Below are 14,259 nucleotides of genomic sequence, written 5' to 3'. Positions count from 1 at the left end.
CCACCAGGTCGTCCCGATGCAGGTACACCAGGCCGTCCCGATGGAGGACCACCAGGCCGTCCCGATGGAGGACCACCAGGCCGTCCCGATGGAGGACCACCAGGCCGTCCCGATGGAGGACCACCAGGCCGTCCCGACGGAGGACCACCAGGCCGTCCCGACGGTGGACCGCCAGGTCGTCCCGATGGCGGACCGCCAGGTCGTCCCGACGGTGGACCGCCAGGTTGTCCCGATGGAGGACCACCAGGCCGTCCCGACGGAGGACCGCCAGGCCGTCCCGACGGAGGACCGCCAGGCCGTCCCGACGGAGGACCGCCAGGCCGTCCCGACGGAGGACCGCCAGGTCGTCCCGATGGCGGACCGACAGGTTGTCCCGATGGAGGACCACCAGGTCGTCCCGATGGAGGACCCCCAGGTTGTCCCGATGAAGGCCCACCAGGACGTCCCGATGGAGGACCGCCAGGACGTCCCGATGGAGGACCGCCAGGACGTCCCGATGGAGGACCACCAGGATGTCCCGACGGGGGACCACCAGGATGTCCCGACGGGGGACCACCAGGACGTCCCGACGGAAGACCGCCAGGGCTTCCCGACGGAGGACCTCCAGGACTCCCCGACGGAGGACCGCCAGGATATCCCGACGGACGACGGCCAGGACGTCCCGATGGAGGACCACCGGAATGTCCCGTTACTGTACCACCAGGATATCCCGATACACTACCACCGGGACCAGGGATGTGCGCTGCGGGTTGGAGCCCCGCAAAGTAGGTCTCGAGACGTTATGAGTGCGACGTTGGAGAATTATATCGTCATCGTTCACACGACGATTCTCAATCGCCTCTATATCAGAGTCAGACATGACTATTAGATGTTTAGCAGTGTTACAAGTATTTAGTATCAAGAAGGAAGCTGCCCAATTTAACATTGTATCGGGACCTCCCTAACAAAAAAATTTGTGATAGATAACAATTCAAAGCAATACACAGTCGGCGAACAACAATGTAGTATGTGCCAATAAAAATGATAAAAAACAAAAACACATGATTGATTTCAAAGAATAACAAGGTTTTAGCGTATCTCATAATTGCAAAAATGTTGGGCGTAAGTTAAGAAACAGGAAGAGTGATGTGGATCAATGAGCAAAGGGCGAGAGGCGATATTCTAGTTGACATTAAGAGAAAAAATGGAACTGGGAAGGCTATGTAATGCATGGATCAGATAACCTGTGAATCATTAGAGTAACAGAATGGGTGCCAAGGGAAGGGAAGCGCAGTCGAAGATGGCAGAAAATTAGGTTACGTGATGAAATTAGTAAATATGCAACACCACTTTGCAATGCGGCGAATGCGGTTCAGGTCACGGATCCAGGTCGTTGAAGAGGTGCGACGCAACGCTAACGCATTTCTCTCGCATTTACCCTGAATTCGGCACTGCATTTTCCTTTTTTGGCAATGGGGGCCATATTAGAGGTCGCTTGTGCAGAAACCTTAGAAGTTCCTGGCCTGATTATATAATTTTGGCAAATGATTACAGAATGCTCGTTTCATTCCTATTTACATGCGTTCTACATACAAGGTTCGTGGCAGGTTATCTCGTTGTGCCCGGTGAGTTGTGCGAGACAGCCTGCTTGTATTTGGTGAAAGTAAGAGCAGGCACAGGTCATGAGTAGGCGGCGATGTTCAAAGTGTGCAGGCTAACTGTAGCCTGTGCAGTACATTGTGCAGTAATCGCAAGCGCTACGCCGCGCATCATTGCTGCGCGTTTTAGGGAACGCCGAAGAACTCAGCCCGCGGGCTTTCCTGAAAAAAAAAGAAGGCCATGGCTGTCAACTAGATCGAATTTAGTGACAAGAAAGAGGGGGGGGGGAGAGGGAAAATTGTGTGCGATGCGTGCGCGAATTCAGTTAAACGTGTGCGGATAAATTAGAGCTTTTGAAAAAAAAATCCCTTAGGAAGTGTTTTGGATGTTTATAAAGCCGTTATCTACTGCCTCTCATTGTCCCGAGAGCATAAGTACCACGTCACATCGAGTTTAGGCAAGGTGAAAATGGAGGTCATGTTAAGAGGAAGCTTTAGCTCGGGCCCAACTCCGACGCGGCCTATTCAAATACATGTAAAACGCAAAAACGCTTTTCTGAGATAACCCCTGGACTGATTTTAATGAAATTTGTTGCATTTAAGAGAGGAAGTTAAGTGCTAGTGACTGTTTGAAGCGGAATTTCTATTAGGGCTCGAATTTTGTTAAAAAATTTTCAAAAATTCTGCGGTGTGAAAAAAAATAAAAGCACGAAGTTTACAAATTCATAGCTCTGCATCAAGAACAGATATCGCGGTTCTGTAAACGGCATCCATTAGATAATTCAAAGCGGACAAATTCGATATGTCATTTTACATCTTACGCGAATTTGTTACGTTGGTTACAAGGGTTCTGCAATAGCTGTATTTCCATATTACTAAATTTTTTTTATGTTCATGTGTAAGACATCAACTTCGTCCGCTTTAGATGTACTATTAGATGCAATCCATAGAATTGGATTACCTTTTTTCATTGTTGAGTTATAGAGTTGTAAACTTGATAGTTTCGCTTTTCGAAAATTTTAATAAAAATTGACGACCTAACTAAAAATTGGAAACTAACAGTCACTAGATTTTAAGCTTTTCTTTTAAATGTAAAAGACCTCGTCAAATTTGGTGCAGTGGTTGCCGAGGAAAACGAATTCTCCTTTTACATGTATTTAGATAGGAGCACCGGAGCTAAAGCTTCCTCTTAAGTGTAATGTGTGGCGACGCTTTTAAGTTTCTGTAATAATTGTGAGTTTTGTAGATGATTGCTGAACCGTCGTGTTACCCACATTTTCGTGCAGTATACTAGGGTCACTTCGCCTGCATATCGTAGAAACAGGTGGCCGGTTATGCTTATGGCTAACGTGGCGGTAAAGTTGAAAGTCTGTCGGTCAGTTCCGGTCTTTTCTGTACGTTAATCGCGGATCGTAAGCGTCCTAAGTGTGCGCTTAATAACGGCGTATAACTACGCGCAGTGAGTCAGCTATGTGAATGGACGAACACACACGATTGCTAGCCCATCTTATACGCAACGTGTGCCACTAACCTTCACATCTGAAACCCTGTGAACGAGACTAATTGTCAAAGTGCACTTACCAAAGGAGACACTTAAAATAGCCCGTCTGAGCGAGAGAGCTATAGAACGCAAGCTAGGCGCACATCTCGGATGCACCTATGACACATGAGAGGCTTCAGACAACAGGCCTCAGTAACCGGTGCGAAAAACTTATTACCTGCAATCGCAAGTAAACTGAAGCCCCATACCAATGTGTGGAATTGTGAAACAAGCTTCACAGGAAGCGAAAAAATGTCTGCCGGCCCGAGAAATGACGTCGGTGTAAGCGTTGAACCGAACGGAACTATAAGCCGCCGGCAAATGGCATGTGTGGGGGCCAGAAAACAGAGAATCCTACAAGGGAGGTTTGAAAGTAGGAACAAGGCACGCGCCAAGGCTACTATAATCTGTGCTGTGCTGCTTTCTAAACGAGTCCGCTTTCATCTTAACTTGGCTTTACTTGGCTTTACTTTATGCATCTTTTAACGGCAATTTATTAATTGTAACACGAACATCCACCGCTGAGACTGCCCAGCTCCACACAAGAGCCTCTGGCTTAAACGTAATGAATTGGTTTGGCGCAAAGATTAGAACAGAAATTGATGTCTTTGCGTACGAAAGAAAATATTCCGGTCCAGTTGCTTACTTCGGTGAACAACGTCCCATGACATTATACTGTTCTTACATTCAGGAAATTATTTGAAAAATCGAAGTTTCTTCTGACCCCGACAGTGCAGCCACTCACCTGTAGTTGAAATGGTCGTCGTGGTAGCGGGTGGTGGTGCTTGGTTGCGTGAAATTGAAAAAAAAAAAGAAAATACGAAGCTTATCAACAAACCCTTTCTGCCCGATTTCATTGCGTGAAGAACCAACTCGTGTTTCACGCTCAATCTGACTCTAACTGAAAACTTTCTTTTTCTCCTCTTTTTTTTTCTTGCTTTAGGTTCGCGCAGAAACGCGAGCCCTGGTACGCATGCGAGTCTGACGTCACCGATTCGTGTTTAGCATTCGGGACGTTGCGACGCAGTAAATGTTTTCGAAATTTGTTAAAGGCAATCTTTGGCTGATCTAGAATCTGTAGGATACTACTTACTCCGTATCTAACCCGAGCTGACGTCATCGAAATCTGTGACGTCAAGGCGAGCTGGTTGCGGGAAAGACGGCGTCGCTATAAGCGTCCTTTTTGTTTTTGTTGCATGGTAAGCAAAATGCTTATCATGCATTTTCTCACGCTAATTAGGCGGTCCTTCCTTTATTGCAGAAGCGTAATCAACTCACACAAGCACGACCTAATTTTCTCTTTAGGAGTTACCTTGAGCCTAGTCTTAGCTACAGAGAGAAATAAAAGCTCGGGACTCACTGATTTTAACTTTCCTGTACGTCGCGCTCGCCGTATCTGCAGAAAAGGAAACAGTCAAAGCACGTTATAACAAAACTGGATATAACGAAATACTGGATATAATGAAGTAATATAGATATAACGAATTATTTCTGGCTCCCTCTTCAGCCTTGTCATCACGAGTTTTTACTGCAGAAGCGTGGTAACAAAAGCAAAAGTTAGCCGCCGGGAATGCACGCGAAGTGATAGAATTGAACTGCGGTAAGGTTTGCGTCACGTGATGCCTCAGCGGCCTCAGCTCTGCGACGGCTTTTCCATCATCTCGCGAATATTAGCGTTTGCGGACTGCCGGGTTGCTGGAGCCGTGGACGGCCGTACACTGTAAAGCAATTCGCACCCTTAAGGTTCCTTAAATTAAACGTTGCCTACTTGTAGAGACTGCTGTGAACGCGTGAGCCAAATATTACTGCACCGTATGCAGCAGGGAATTTACAATTTTCGTGACAAGAACAGCGAAAAATCGCTTGCTCTCGCTTCCGCAATGCCGCCATGCAGCAGCAGCGAAAGCAGCTGGGTCATCAAGAGAGAGCATTCTCGGTAATACAAAATCCATAATTAATTTTGAGTTAAATGTATGAAAAAGGTATATGTCTGCGATCTCAAAACGGCGATTAACCGATGATTAGGTATCTTCTAACGCGAAATTTGATCGCAGTTGATTAGGTGTTTTTAATTCGCGATATACGGAGGCAAAGAATTTGAATCTGAACGGCAGGGTTCACTCGTTGGCGGCGCTGAGCCTCTGCTAGGGCAGCTCGTTTAGCAGCAGCGGCAGACGAATCGCTCATTGGTCGGAAAGAAATCGTGAACATGGGAATGCGTGGATAGCGCGGAGCGCATTCTCTAGCGGTGGAGGCGCAGGCGAAGCAGCGCATGCGTTAGCGAGTCCGAAGCCCACGCCGGCGCTTTGTACCGGTAGACCCGCTCGAGCCGCATGACTTAGTAACGACGTCATCGGCGCGGAGCGCATCGCGTGCGGCACTCCACTCTCTTCTTTAACCTTTCGCCATGCTCTCCTCCTCCGCTTTCCTCCTCATGCTTCCGCTGTGACCTCCTCCTCCACTTTTCTTCTCGCGCTTTCTTCGCTTTTCGCCGGCTTTCCTCCTCTCTTTTTATCCTTCGGTGCGCTCGTTTGTTTCGCCGGTTACGCCGACGCGAAACGCAGCAGCGATGTTCACTCGAGAGCTGCGCTCTAAAACTGTGAAAAAGGGATTTCGTATTTGGACTGCGCGTGGTCCCCGAGATGGCAGCGACTTGCTGCGTAGCGTAGTCGACCACTGCCGCCACGGCGTGTCGCGATGAGCCCTTTTGCCGCCGCGACACTCCATTTCTGGGCGGGGCTTTGCCCCCTTGGCTCCTCTGCTGTGCAGAGCAACGGCATATGGCTCCGAGACGAATACAGTGACTCTACCGCTGTATATCTTCCAGCGCGCTAGCGGAGGCGAAGAGAGAGAAAGCCGGGTATCGGTGCGATAACTCCACTTACATTTGAAGTATTCGAAAAATGTTTGCGGCATGAAATTCGTGAGACGACGTGCTATAATATAATATAATATAATATATATATATATATTATATATATATTTAATATATATAATATAATATAATATAATATAATATAATATAATATAGTATAGAAGAGTGTTCCAGGGACCTTTTAACAAAAGGGTGTAAATCCGTTAAAAGTACAGCAACCCTGGTAGAGAGATAAACTACGAAAAGACAACACGGGCGCTTTTATAGACATCCGGTGACGCTTTGCCCGACCACGACTTGGAAGCATGTTAGTCGTCGAAGGAAAATAAAAAAACATATGGCAAAACCATCCTCGATGATTATATATAAGTCAATGCGAAGTATTTCTCCCCTTGCACTTGGCGCAAAGCCCGCGCGAGCGAACTCCCGTCCTCCAGGGAAAACGCTCACTCGGAGGTCTGCCCCGTGCGTGGGCCGTGCGATCGGAACCGGAAGCCGGACGTAGAGGCTTCACGCTGCACCGAATTCGTGTTCGACAAAGTGCTTTTGAAAGTACGCGTCTGCGACCCGCAAGTGGCGGCCCTCCGACCGTGCGCCGCTTGGGCTCGGCCATAGAGTTTCTCATTATAACACCTAGAGGGTAATCTGGCGCCACCGTCTATGTGAGTTTCTTAAGAGGGCACCGTGCCGTCATGGGAATGACGGTATATGTGTCTGCGAGGCTCGTGTTGGCTGGTGTTGTAAGAGGCTTCGTCTAAAACGTGGATATGGCTACGCAAATAACGCGTTCTCAAAGTAAAATCTTCATAAAATGTTTCCATTCACGCATATTACATCTTTACTCACACACAATGCATGACCAAGCGAAGAAAAGCAAGAACAGACGACCAACTGTTTCAAAGCGAGCGCGAACCTTGTCGTCTGTCCTCCAACTTTAGCGGCCCGCTGATACCTTTTACGTAACATGTAGTCGTACACACAATAACAAGTTCTCATAGTTAAACAAAACATCTTTTCGCGTAATAATAAAGCTAAAACAGCTTTTCACGTGCTGTTCTAGTAGAAAATGAATCATTGTGACAGACGGAACGGTACCTGCCAAGCGCGTTTTCAAGGTGTCCTGTCTCTACGAGAACGATGCCAATCCGAATCCACAATATACCGGCATTCCCATGCATACCACAGCGCAGCAGCGCCAGATTTCCCTCTAGGTAATGTAGTGAGAAACTCTATGGTCTCGGCGACCCGTTCAATGGCCGTTCGCTTGGCGTGACTCTGTTTTTCGGCTGCGCGTAGCTTCCGTTGTTGCTCACGCTCATCGGGCGAGGAGGATAGGGCGCGCGGAGGGCCTTTCCTCCTCTCTGGCTTGGGCGATCCGGCGCGGCGCGGCGCTGCTTGAAAGTATTGCTGCTGTCGCGTGCTGCGGAACGATTTCGAGATGTTTTAGATCGTACTTTGTGAAATTTACGCCATGTTGTTTCATATAAGGTCGTCAGGGAAGCCTTTCGGTGCACCGGTAACTACTGTAGGCAGAAACATGTCTTGGGCGGTGCAAAAATGTGGCGCGTACAATCAGTGTACGCGCATGATCAGTCGCGGTGCGTGTATGTGTTGTTTGCTATTTCGCTTCTATCGATTTTAATTAAACAAAGAAAACCGGCGTCTCCGTATTACCAGCATTAAATGGTAAATCAGCTGACTGTCTGATCGATTGGCGTAGGGAGTAAAACGTAAGAGCGCATGCTCGTGCACGGCCAACCTAAGGCAACCACGAAACAACTGAGCGGCAGGCGCTATCAAATATTTGTGATTCACTGGCATCGTTCTCACGCATTTCAAGTCTAGTATGCTTGAAATTACCATATGTCTACGCTAGCCTTGCTGCATGAGGCCCATGGCGCTGATCAACACAGCGATCACTGCGGTTGGTGAGCCAGCACGATACATATATAAGCTGTGTGCTTCGGCATTGCCTTTTTGGCCTCTATACAGCCATAATATATGAGAGGGTTCGCATAAAAAGAATGCGATGGCTATTTTTGAGCGCAAAATTTCCGCAATACGTGTGAGTGCGTCGTAGAGAGCTGAACGAACACAACCGAAAAAAAAATCGGTTATAGGTTATCTCGTTCTCTAAAAAGCAAGAGAAAACGTGCTAACGCCGCACAACGTTTATAAATATATAACCGCTGATGCCGTGTGCATGCTTCGACCATGCGCTATATAGAACAAAAATATCTGTAATCCAGCACCTACTACTGATTAGGACGCTCGCGCAGTTCGTAAACGGTCGCTTTGCTGGAGAATCTTAATTCAGACTGGAAGGTATGCTGCTATTACTAGCCAAAACTATTTTATTCGTGGGTGGAAACCTCATCCATCCAACCAAGCAGTCACGCAATATAACCTGCAGCGAACAGTTTGAACGCTTGTCAAAGTATAACAGCACAGCTCCTATCGTAGCAGAACGGGACCCACGCTGTTACGATCGTCGCGTTATGTTTCATGGCTCCTAAAGCGCAGCTTAGAAATAGAGGATAATACTGCAATAGGTCACATTAGTGATAAGAAGCATTCGGAAATACGCAATTTATCTCCGAGGCTGATTGTAGGCTCAAATATGCGCGCACACATCGCGCTGCGTGTTCCGTCCACCTCTAAGCCAGCAGAAATTCCGGCCATGACGCCTTAAACCACTTCAGCACGTCTCACAGAACGGTTTACCACGTGGAAGACGCACGTCATACTAAACAGACCGCACGACCGCGAAAACAAACGCCAGAACCTACCGCCGAGCGTATACCTGCCGAGCAAAAGACACCAGGCGCAAAAGACCGCTTTTACCCAAGCCAGTATGGCGCTGCTCATAGGCGGCGCCACTGCGTTCACAATATGGCGGCGCCTACGACGTATTTTGTCGCCCCGTCGCTTCGCCTCCTGCTTCGCCGCTTTGCCGCTGTGCCTCCTGCTTCGCCTCCTGCATCGCCGCTTTGCCTTCTGCTTCGCCGCTTCGGTGTGCATCGCACACCGCTGTAGTCTCCGCAGAGCCTTTGCATTCTTCCGCTCCTCTCGATACCACTTGATACTTTCGAGGGCCCGTTGTTGTATTTGCAACTAGCGGCCTACGCACAACACAGCGCAGCTAGCACAATCGAGACGCGTCTGTTTGTGGCGCGCACACCCGTACCGGCGAATGGAACAAGGAGAGGAGGCGTCAAGCCAGTGGCGATGGGCCAGCTTGGGGTGCGCGCACCGGCGACAAAAACTCTGTGACCGTGAACGGCCTCGCGTTTGACCTAGGCTCCGACAAGGCAAAGAAATGCTTCGAATCAAAGACAAAGAAGATTCCGTGGTAAGTTGTGGGGTTGAAAGTAAGGAAACAACACAGCGGGCTTATGAGGTACACTGCATAATAAAAGAGCCACAGAATATTGTCGACAAAGTTGGGTACTCATACATATTCTTTTGCTCTTGGGCACGGCGTAAGAAGTACTATACGCTTTTGGACAATACGCAACACCTAAGGGACTACAACGGCAGCGCCTGCATATGCGCGATCGTGCACCGGTAATTTCATTAGAAAACAATTTCCACCACGCATTTCCAAACCTCAAGATCCACTCTCTATAGCAGGGCTGGATAACCTTTGAGTGACGCGCGCAAATCGTGAGTACCCGACGTCACGCAGTTCACGTGAATCGATAAAGCGTTGACGGCGACGACGACGAACTCGTCCGTAGCACGTGCACGTTTACGTGCACGTTTAGCACGTTACGTTCAGCACGTGCACCCAACGTTCTTCGACGCCGGATTTAGGTGGGAGATGCGCACTTTCGCCTGCGGCCATGTTTCAATAAACGCACGTGCGTTGTGTTCGCTCAGCTCTCTACGACGCACTCACACGTATTGCGGAAATTTTGCGCTCAAAAATAGCCATCGCATTCTTTTTATGCGAACCCTGTTATATATTATGGCTGTATACAGGCCAAAAAGGCAATGCCGAAGCACACAGCTTATACATGTATCGTGTTGGCTCACCAACCGCAGTGATCGCTGTGTTGATCAGCGCCATGGGCCTCATGCGTCGCCAGCACACCATCTTTACCGTCACGCTCTCTTCTACTCTCAAGAATGACGTTTTATAATGACGGTTATCGCGACGAGTTCGGGGCTATTAAACTCGGCCGCAATATTTCGGCGATGTCTCTTCCCAATGCTAATGCATTACTACGCGTTTAGCGATGTCAGTTTTGATGCTAAAGCGCGCGCGCGCGCACGCGCACACACGCAAGGAGAACGCAAGCTTAAATGTATAGCTTACCAGCGCCGTCGTCGTAGTCGGCTGAAAGAGGTCGAAGGCAACAGTGCGGTTAGTTCAATTGGTCTCGTAAGACGAACGTTACATATTAGGTCGAATTTGAGTACCAGGGCGGAATGTGCTCTTTAAGTACGTTTCGAGGAGGTACAGTTATTACCCGACCATCACAATGCGCAATAGCTTTCTCGACATAGCGAAACTTTTCTGCGGAGCCAAAGAGTTCCTCGACACAGATTGTTCCTTTGGCAGTTGAGAGTCTCTGATCGCCGAAAACAAGATCACGTTCTCTCTCTCTCTCTCTCTTTTTAAAATTCGAACCAACTGCGACTATTTTTACCGTGCGCGTAAATCGAAGTACGTCCGAGTTATTGCATTCCGCGCTCCAGGACGAAAACCCCGCGACAAGGACTCACGAGCCTGGAAGCTCGTCTTCGCCAGCAGAACGACACATTCACCGGGCCACCGCGGTCTCTATATCATTAAAACTTCTTTCTGGGTGAGCTGGTGCATACTTGAATTGAAAACTGTAACAGCGCTAACACATGCACCCACAAAGTAACAAGGTGTGTCAGCGCTTATGTCTGGTCCTCGTTACTTTGTGGGTGCATCTGTTAGTGCTGTTACAATTTTCAAGGGAAAAAAAGAAAACTGCCTGTATATGCCACGGTGAAAGGATTAAAACTGCAAGGAACGAGCTTGCGGCGGCACATTGGCGTCGGCCGACGTCAGCCGGCTTTCGTGCTTTGCTGTATAGGCACTTCGGGCGTCACCGCTGTGACCTGACATGGGCAGGCTTACCTCCTCTACCGCATTCATCCCTCCATTTACCTTTCTCTCGTAAATTCTGTGTCTCAACCAAAGCAGACTTAAACCACATCGTGTGGGGGTGCCCTAAGCACCCCCTTCCCCCTTTCCTCAAGCAATTATTATCTATGTAGTAAGGAGCAGTGGGAGGCTGCCTTGCGCAGCTCGAAGCCAGACCTTCAGGAGGCCATCCTGGAGTGGGCTGAGAGGATAGAGGAGGCCTACTTCAAGTAGTTCCTCCCTCCACCCTCTATTCTGTTGCCCCGTTCCCTTTAAAGAGGGAAGGGGGCAAAAAAGTTAAAAAGTTTTTCTTCTTCTTCTTCTTCATCATCATCATCATCATCATCATCATCATCATCATCGTCGTCGTCGTCGTCGTCGTCGTCGTGCCCGAGCGTCGCCTCCTCCAGCGTCCCACGCGTTCTCGATGATGGCGAGCAGCCATCGAAAAAAAACTTGCTCCTCGTAGTTTTGTAAAGGAGCGCCAGCACACATTGACGAACAGTTGCAGAAACTATATACCGCACGCTAAGCGCGCGCAAGAAGGACGACCCTTAACAAACGTTAAGCCCTTGAAGGACACATTTGACGCTAAATTTGCTCTACGAAAGAGCCAGACGTGGCGTCATTGACATTGTCCAGACGCCGCGACTCCTCGGAGCAAGCAGACGAACTGGGAAAGGAAGTATCGAGTAACAAAACTGCAACAAAACTGAAGCCAAGAAAAGTCGGCCCAACACGTGATCACGTCGCGAAGGAGTTTGTCCTGCACCGGCCGTGTGGAAGCAAACGCTCGTCCGACGAGGCGAAGGGCGAAGCTGCCGCACGCTGCAACTAAAAAACGACAAGCGTATGCTTTGCAACAAACGACCGAAGTTTCACAAGCGCATCGGAACAAAACGTGTAAATCTAGGCAGTGCAGCCCCCACCCCCGCCCCCTCCCCCCGTGTGCAAGGGCGCCGGGGTACATGCCCGGTGACATGATATCGTTCATTTATTAGCGCTCAGTCGCACAGTTGTTAACCTTATAGACAAGCTTCTTTAACTGCGATTAAGCGTGTAATAAATATGAGCTGAATAAAAAATTCCTTCCTGCTGTCGGTAATTGTTAGCGTTTTCCCTTTAAATGCAAACAATCTTTGTCAAATTGAGTGCAGTTTGTGTCAAGCAACCGCTTTCTTCGAATTCACACGCATTTATCAATAATTAAACTAACTAACTAACTAACTAACTAACTAACTAACTAACTAACTAACTAACTAACTAACTAACTAACTAACTAACTAACTAACTAACTAACTAACTAACTAACTAACTAAATAAATCGATCAATGACTAAGTCAACAAACGAATAAATAAACCAATAGATAATCAATGAATCAGTCAGTGTAGTAGGATAGTAAATCTTCCTCTTAGATATATGCTAGGCGAGGTCGAGAGGCGGACGGGCCTGTGTCGGAAACGTAGCTATTCGTTCAGCACGGCCGACTTACTGACATACACGTCGGAGATAAGTATGAGGAGAATAATCATGATGATGAACAGGACCAGGATGCAGCAGCAGATGATGGGGATGACCTCATCGGGGTAGTCGTCGTCGCTGCTCTCTTCACTGGAAAAGAGAGAGAGAATGGGGCCCAAGAGGAGCAAGTAAGGTACGCAGTGGTCATGTTCAGTAAGTGAACAAAGGCGAGCAAACTGTGCAAAGTAATCGGAATAAGTAATGTAAGTAGCCGTTAAGAGGAAGCTTTAGCTCGGGCCCAACTCCTACGCGGTCTATTCAAATGGATGTAAAACGAAAAAAACGTTTTTCCGAGATTACCCCTGGGCCGATTTTAATTACATTTGTTGCATTGGAGACAGAAAGATGAATTCTAGTGACTGTTGGAAGCGGAATTTCGATTTAGGTCCTGTATTTTGTTAAAAAGATTTTCAAAAATTCGATACCTTGAAAAAAATCTGCATCAAGAACAGACATCGCGGTTCCGTAAACGGCATCCATTAGATCATTGAAAGCGGACAGATTCGGTATGCGATTTTATATGTTACGTGAATTCGTTACGTTGTGTACGAGGGTTCTGCAAAAGCTATATTACCATATTACTGAAGTTTTCTTAGATTCATGTCATCATCATCATCATCATCATCATCATCATCATCATCATCCTGGTTACGCCCATTGCAGGGCAAAGGCCTCTACCATACTTCTCCAACTACACCGGTCATGTACTAATTGTGCCCACGTTTCCCCTGCAAACTTTATAATCTCATCCGCCCACCTAACTTTCTGCCGCCCCCTGCTACGCTTCCCTTCCCTTGGAATCCACTCCGTAACCCTTAGTGACCATCGGTTATCTTCCCTCCTCATTACATGTCCTACCCATGCCCCCCCATTTTTTTTTCTTGATTTCAACTAAGATGTCATTAACTCGCGTTTTTTCCCTCACCCAATCTGCTCTTTTCTTATCCCTTAACGTTACACCTATAATTCTTCTTTCCATAGCTCGTTGCGTCGTCGTAAACTTAAATAGAACCATTTTCGTAAGCCGCCAGGTTTCTGCCCCATACGTGAATACTGAGTACTGAGTAGATACATGTATGACATATGAATTCTGTCCGCTTTAGATGTACTATTAGATGCAATTCACACAATTGTATTACCATTTTTCGTTGTCGAGTTACTGAGTTGTAAATTTGATAGTTTCGTTATTCGAAAATTTTCGATTTTCGCCAATTTTTAATAAAGAATTGACGACCTAACTCAGAAATTCAAAACCAACAGTCACTAGATTTTCATTTTTTCTTTTAATTGCAACAAACCTCATGAAATTTGGTGCAGTGGTTGCCGAGAAAAACGAATTCTCCTTTTACGTGTATTTAGATAGGAGCACCCGAGCTAAAGCTTCCTCGGGCCCAACTCCGACGCGGCCTATTCAAATACATATAAAACGCAAAAACGATTTTCTGATGTAACCCCTCGACCGATTTCAATGAAATTTGTTGCATCTGAGAGAGAAAGTTAAATTGTAGTGACTGTTGGAGGCGGAATTTCGGTCTAGGGCCTGAATTTCGTGAAAAGGATTTTCAAATATCTTAAAGTTCGGAAAAGAATAGACGCACGAAGTTTATAAATTAATAGCTCTGC

General features: G+C 47.5%; 1 long non-coding RNA gene across 1 annotated transcript; it reads right to left on the bottom strand.

Annotated features, from left to right (window-relative positions):
* Nucleotides 1-681: 681 nt before the first annotated feature.
* On the bottom strand, nucleotides 682-10,335 carry LOC142590971 (uncharacterized). Its single transcript, XR_012830296.1, has 4 exons — nucleotides 10,314-10,335; nucleotides 4,478-4,513; nucleotides 3,863-3,901; nucleotides 682-742 (listed from the first exon to the last, which is right to left on the bottom strand). It is a non-coding gene; the product is annotated as an uncharacterized LOC142590971 (long non-coding RNA).
* Between the last annotated feature and the right edge of the window lie 3,924 nt (nucleotides 10,336-14,259).

Source organism: Dermacentor variabilis, chromosome 8 (assembly GCF_050947875.1).
Source record: "Dermacentor variabilis isolate Ectoservices chromosome 8, ASM5094787v1, whole genome shotgun sequence".
NCBI lineage: Eukaryota > Metazoa > Arthropoda > Arachnida > Ixodida > Ixodidae > Dermacentor > Dermacentor variabilis.
This window is presented reverse-complemented; position numbering and strand designations above follow the sequence as displayed.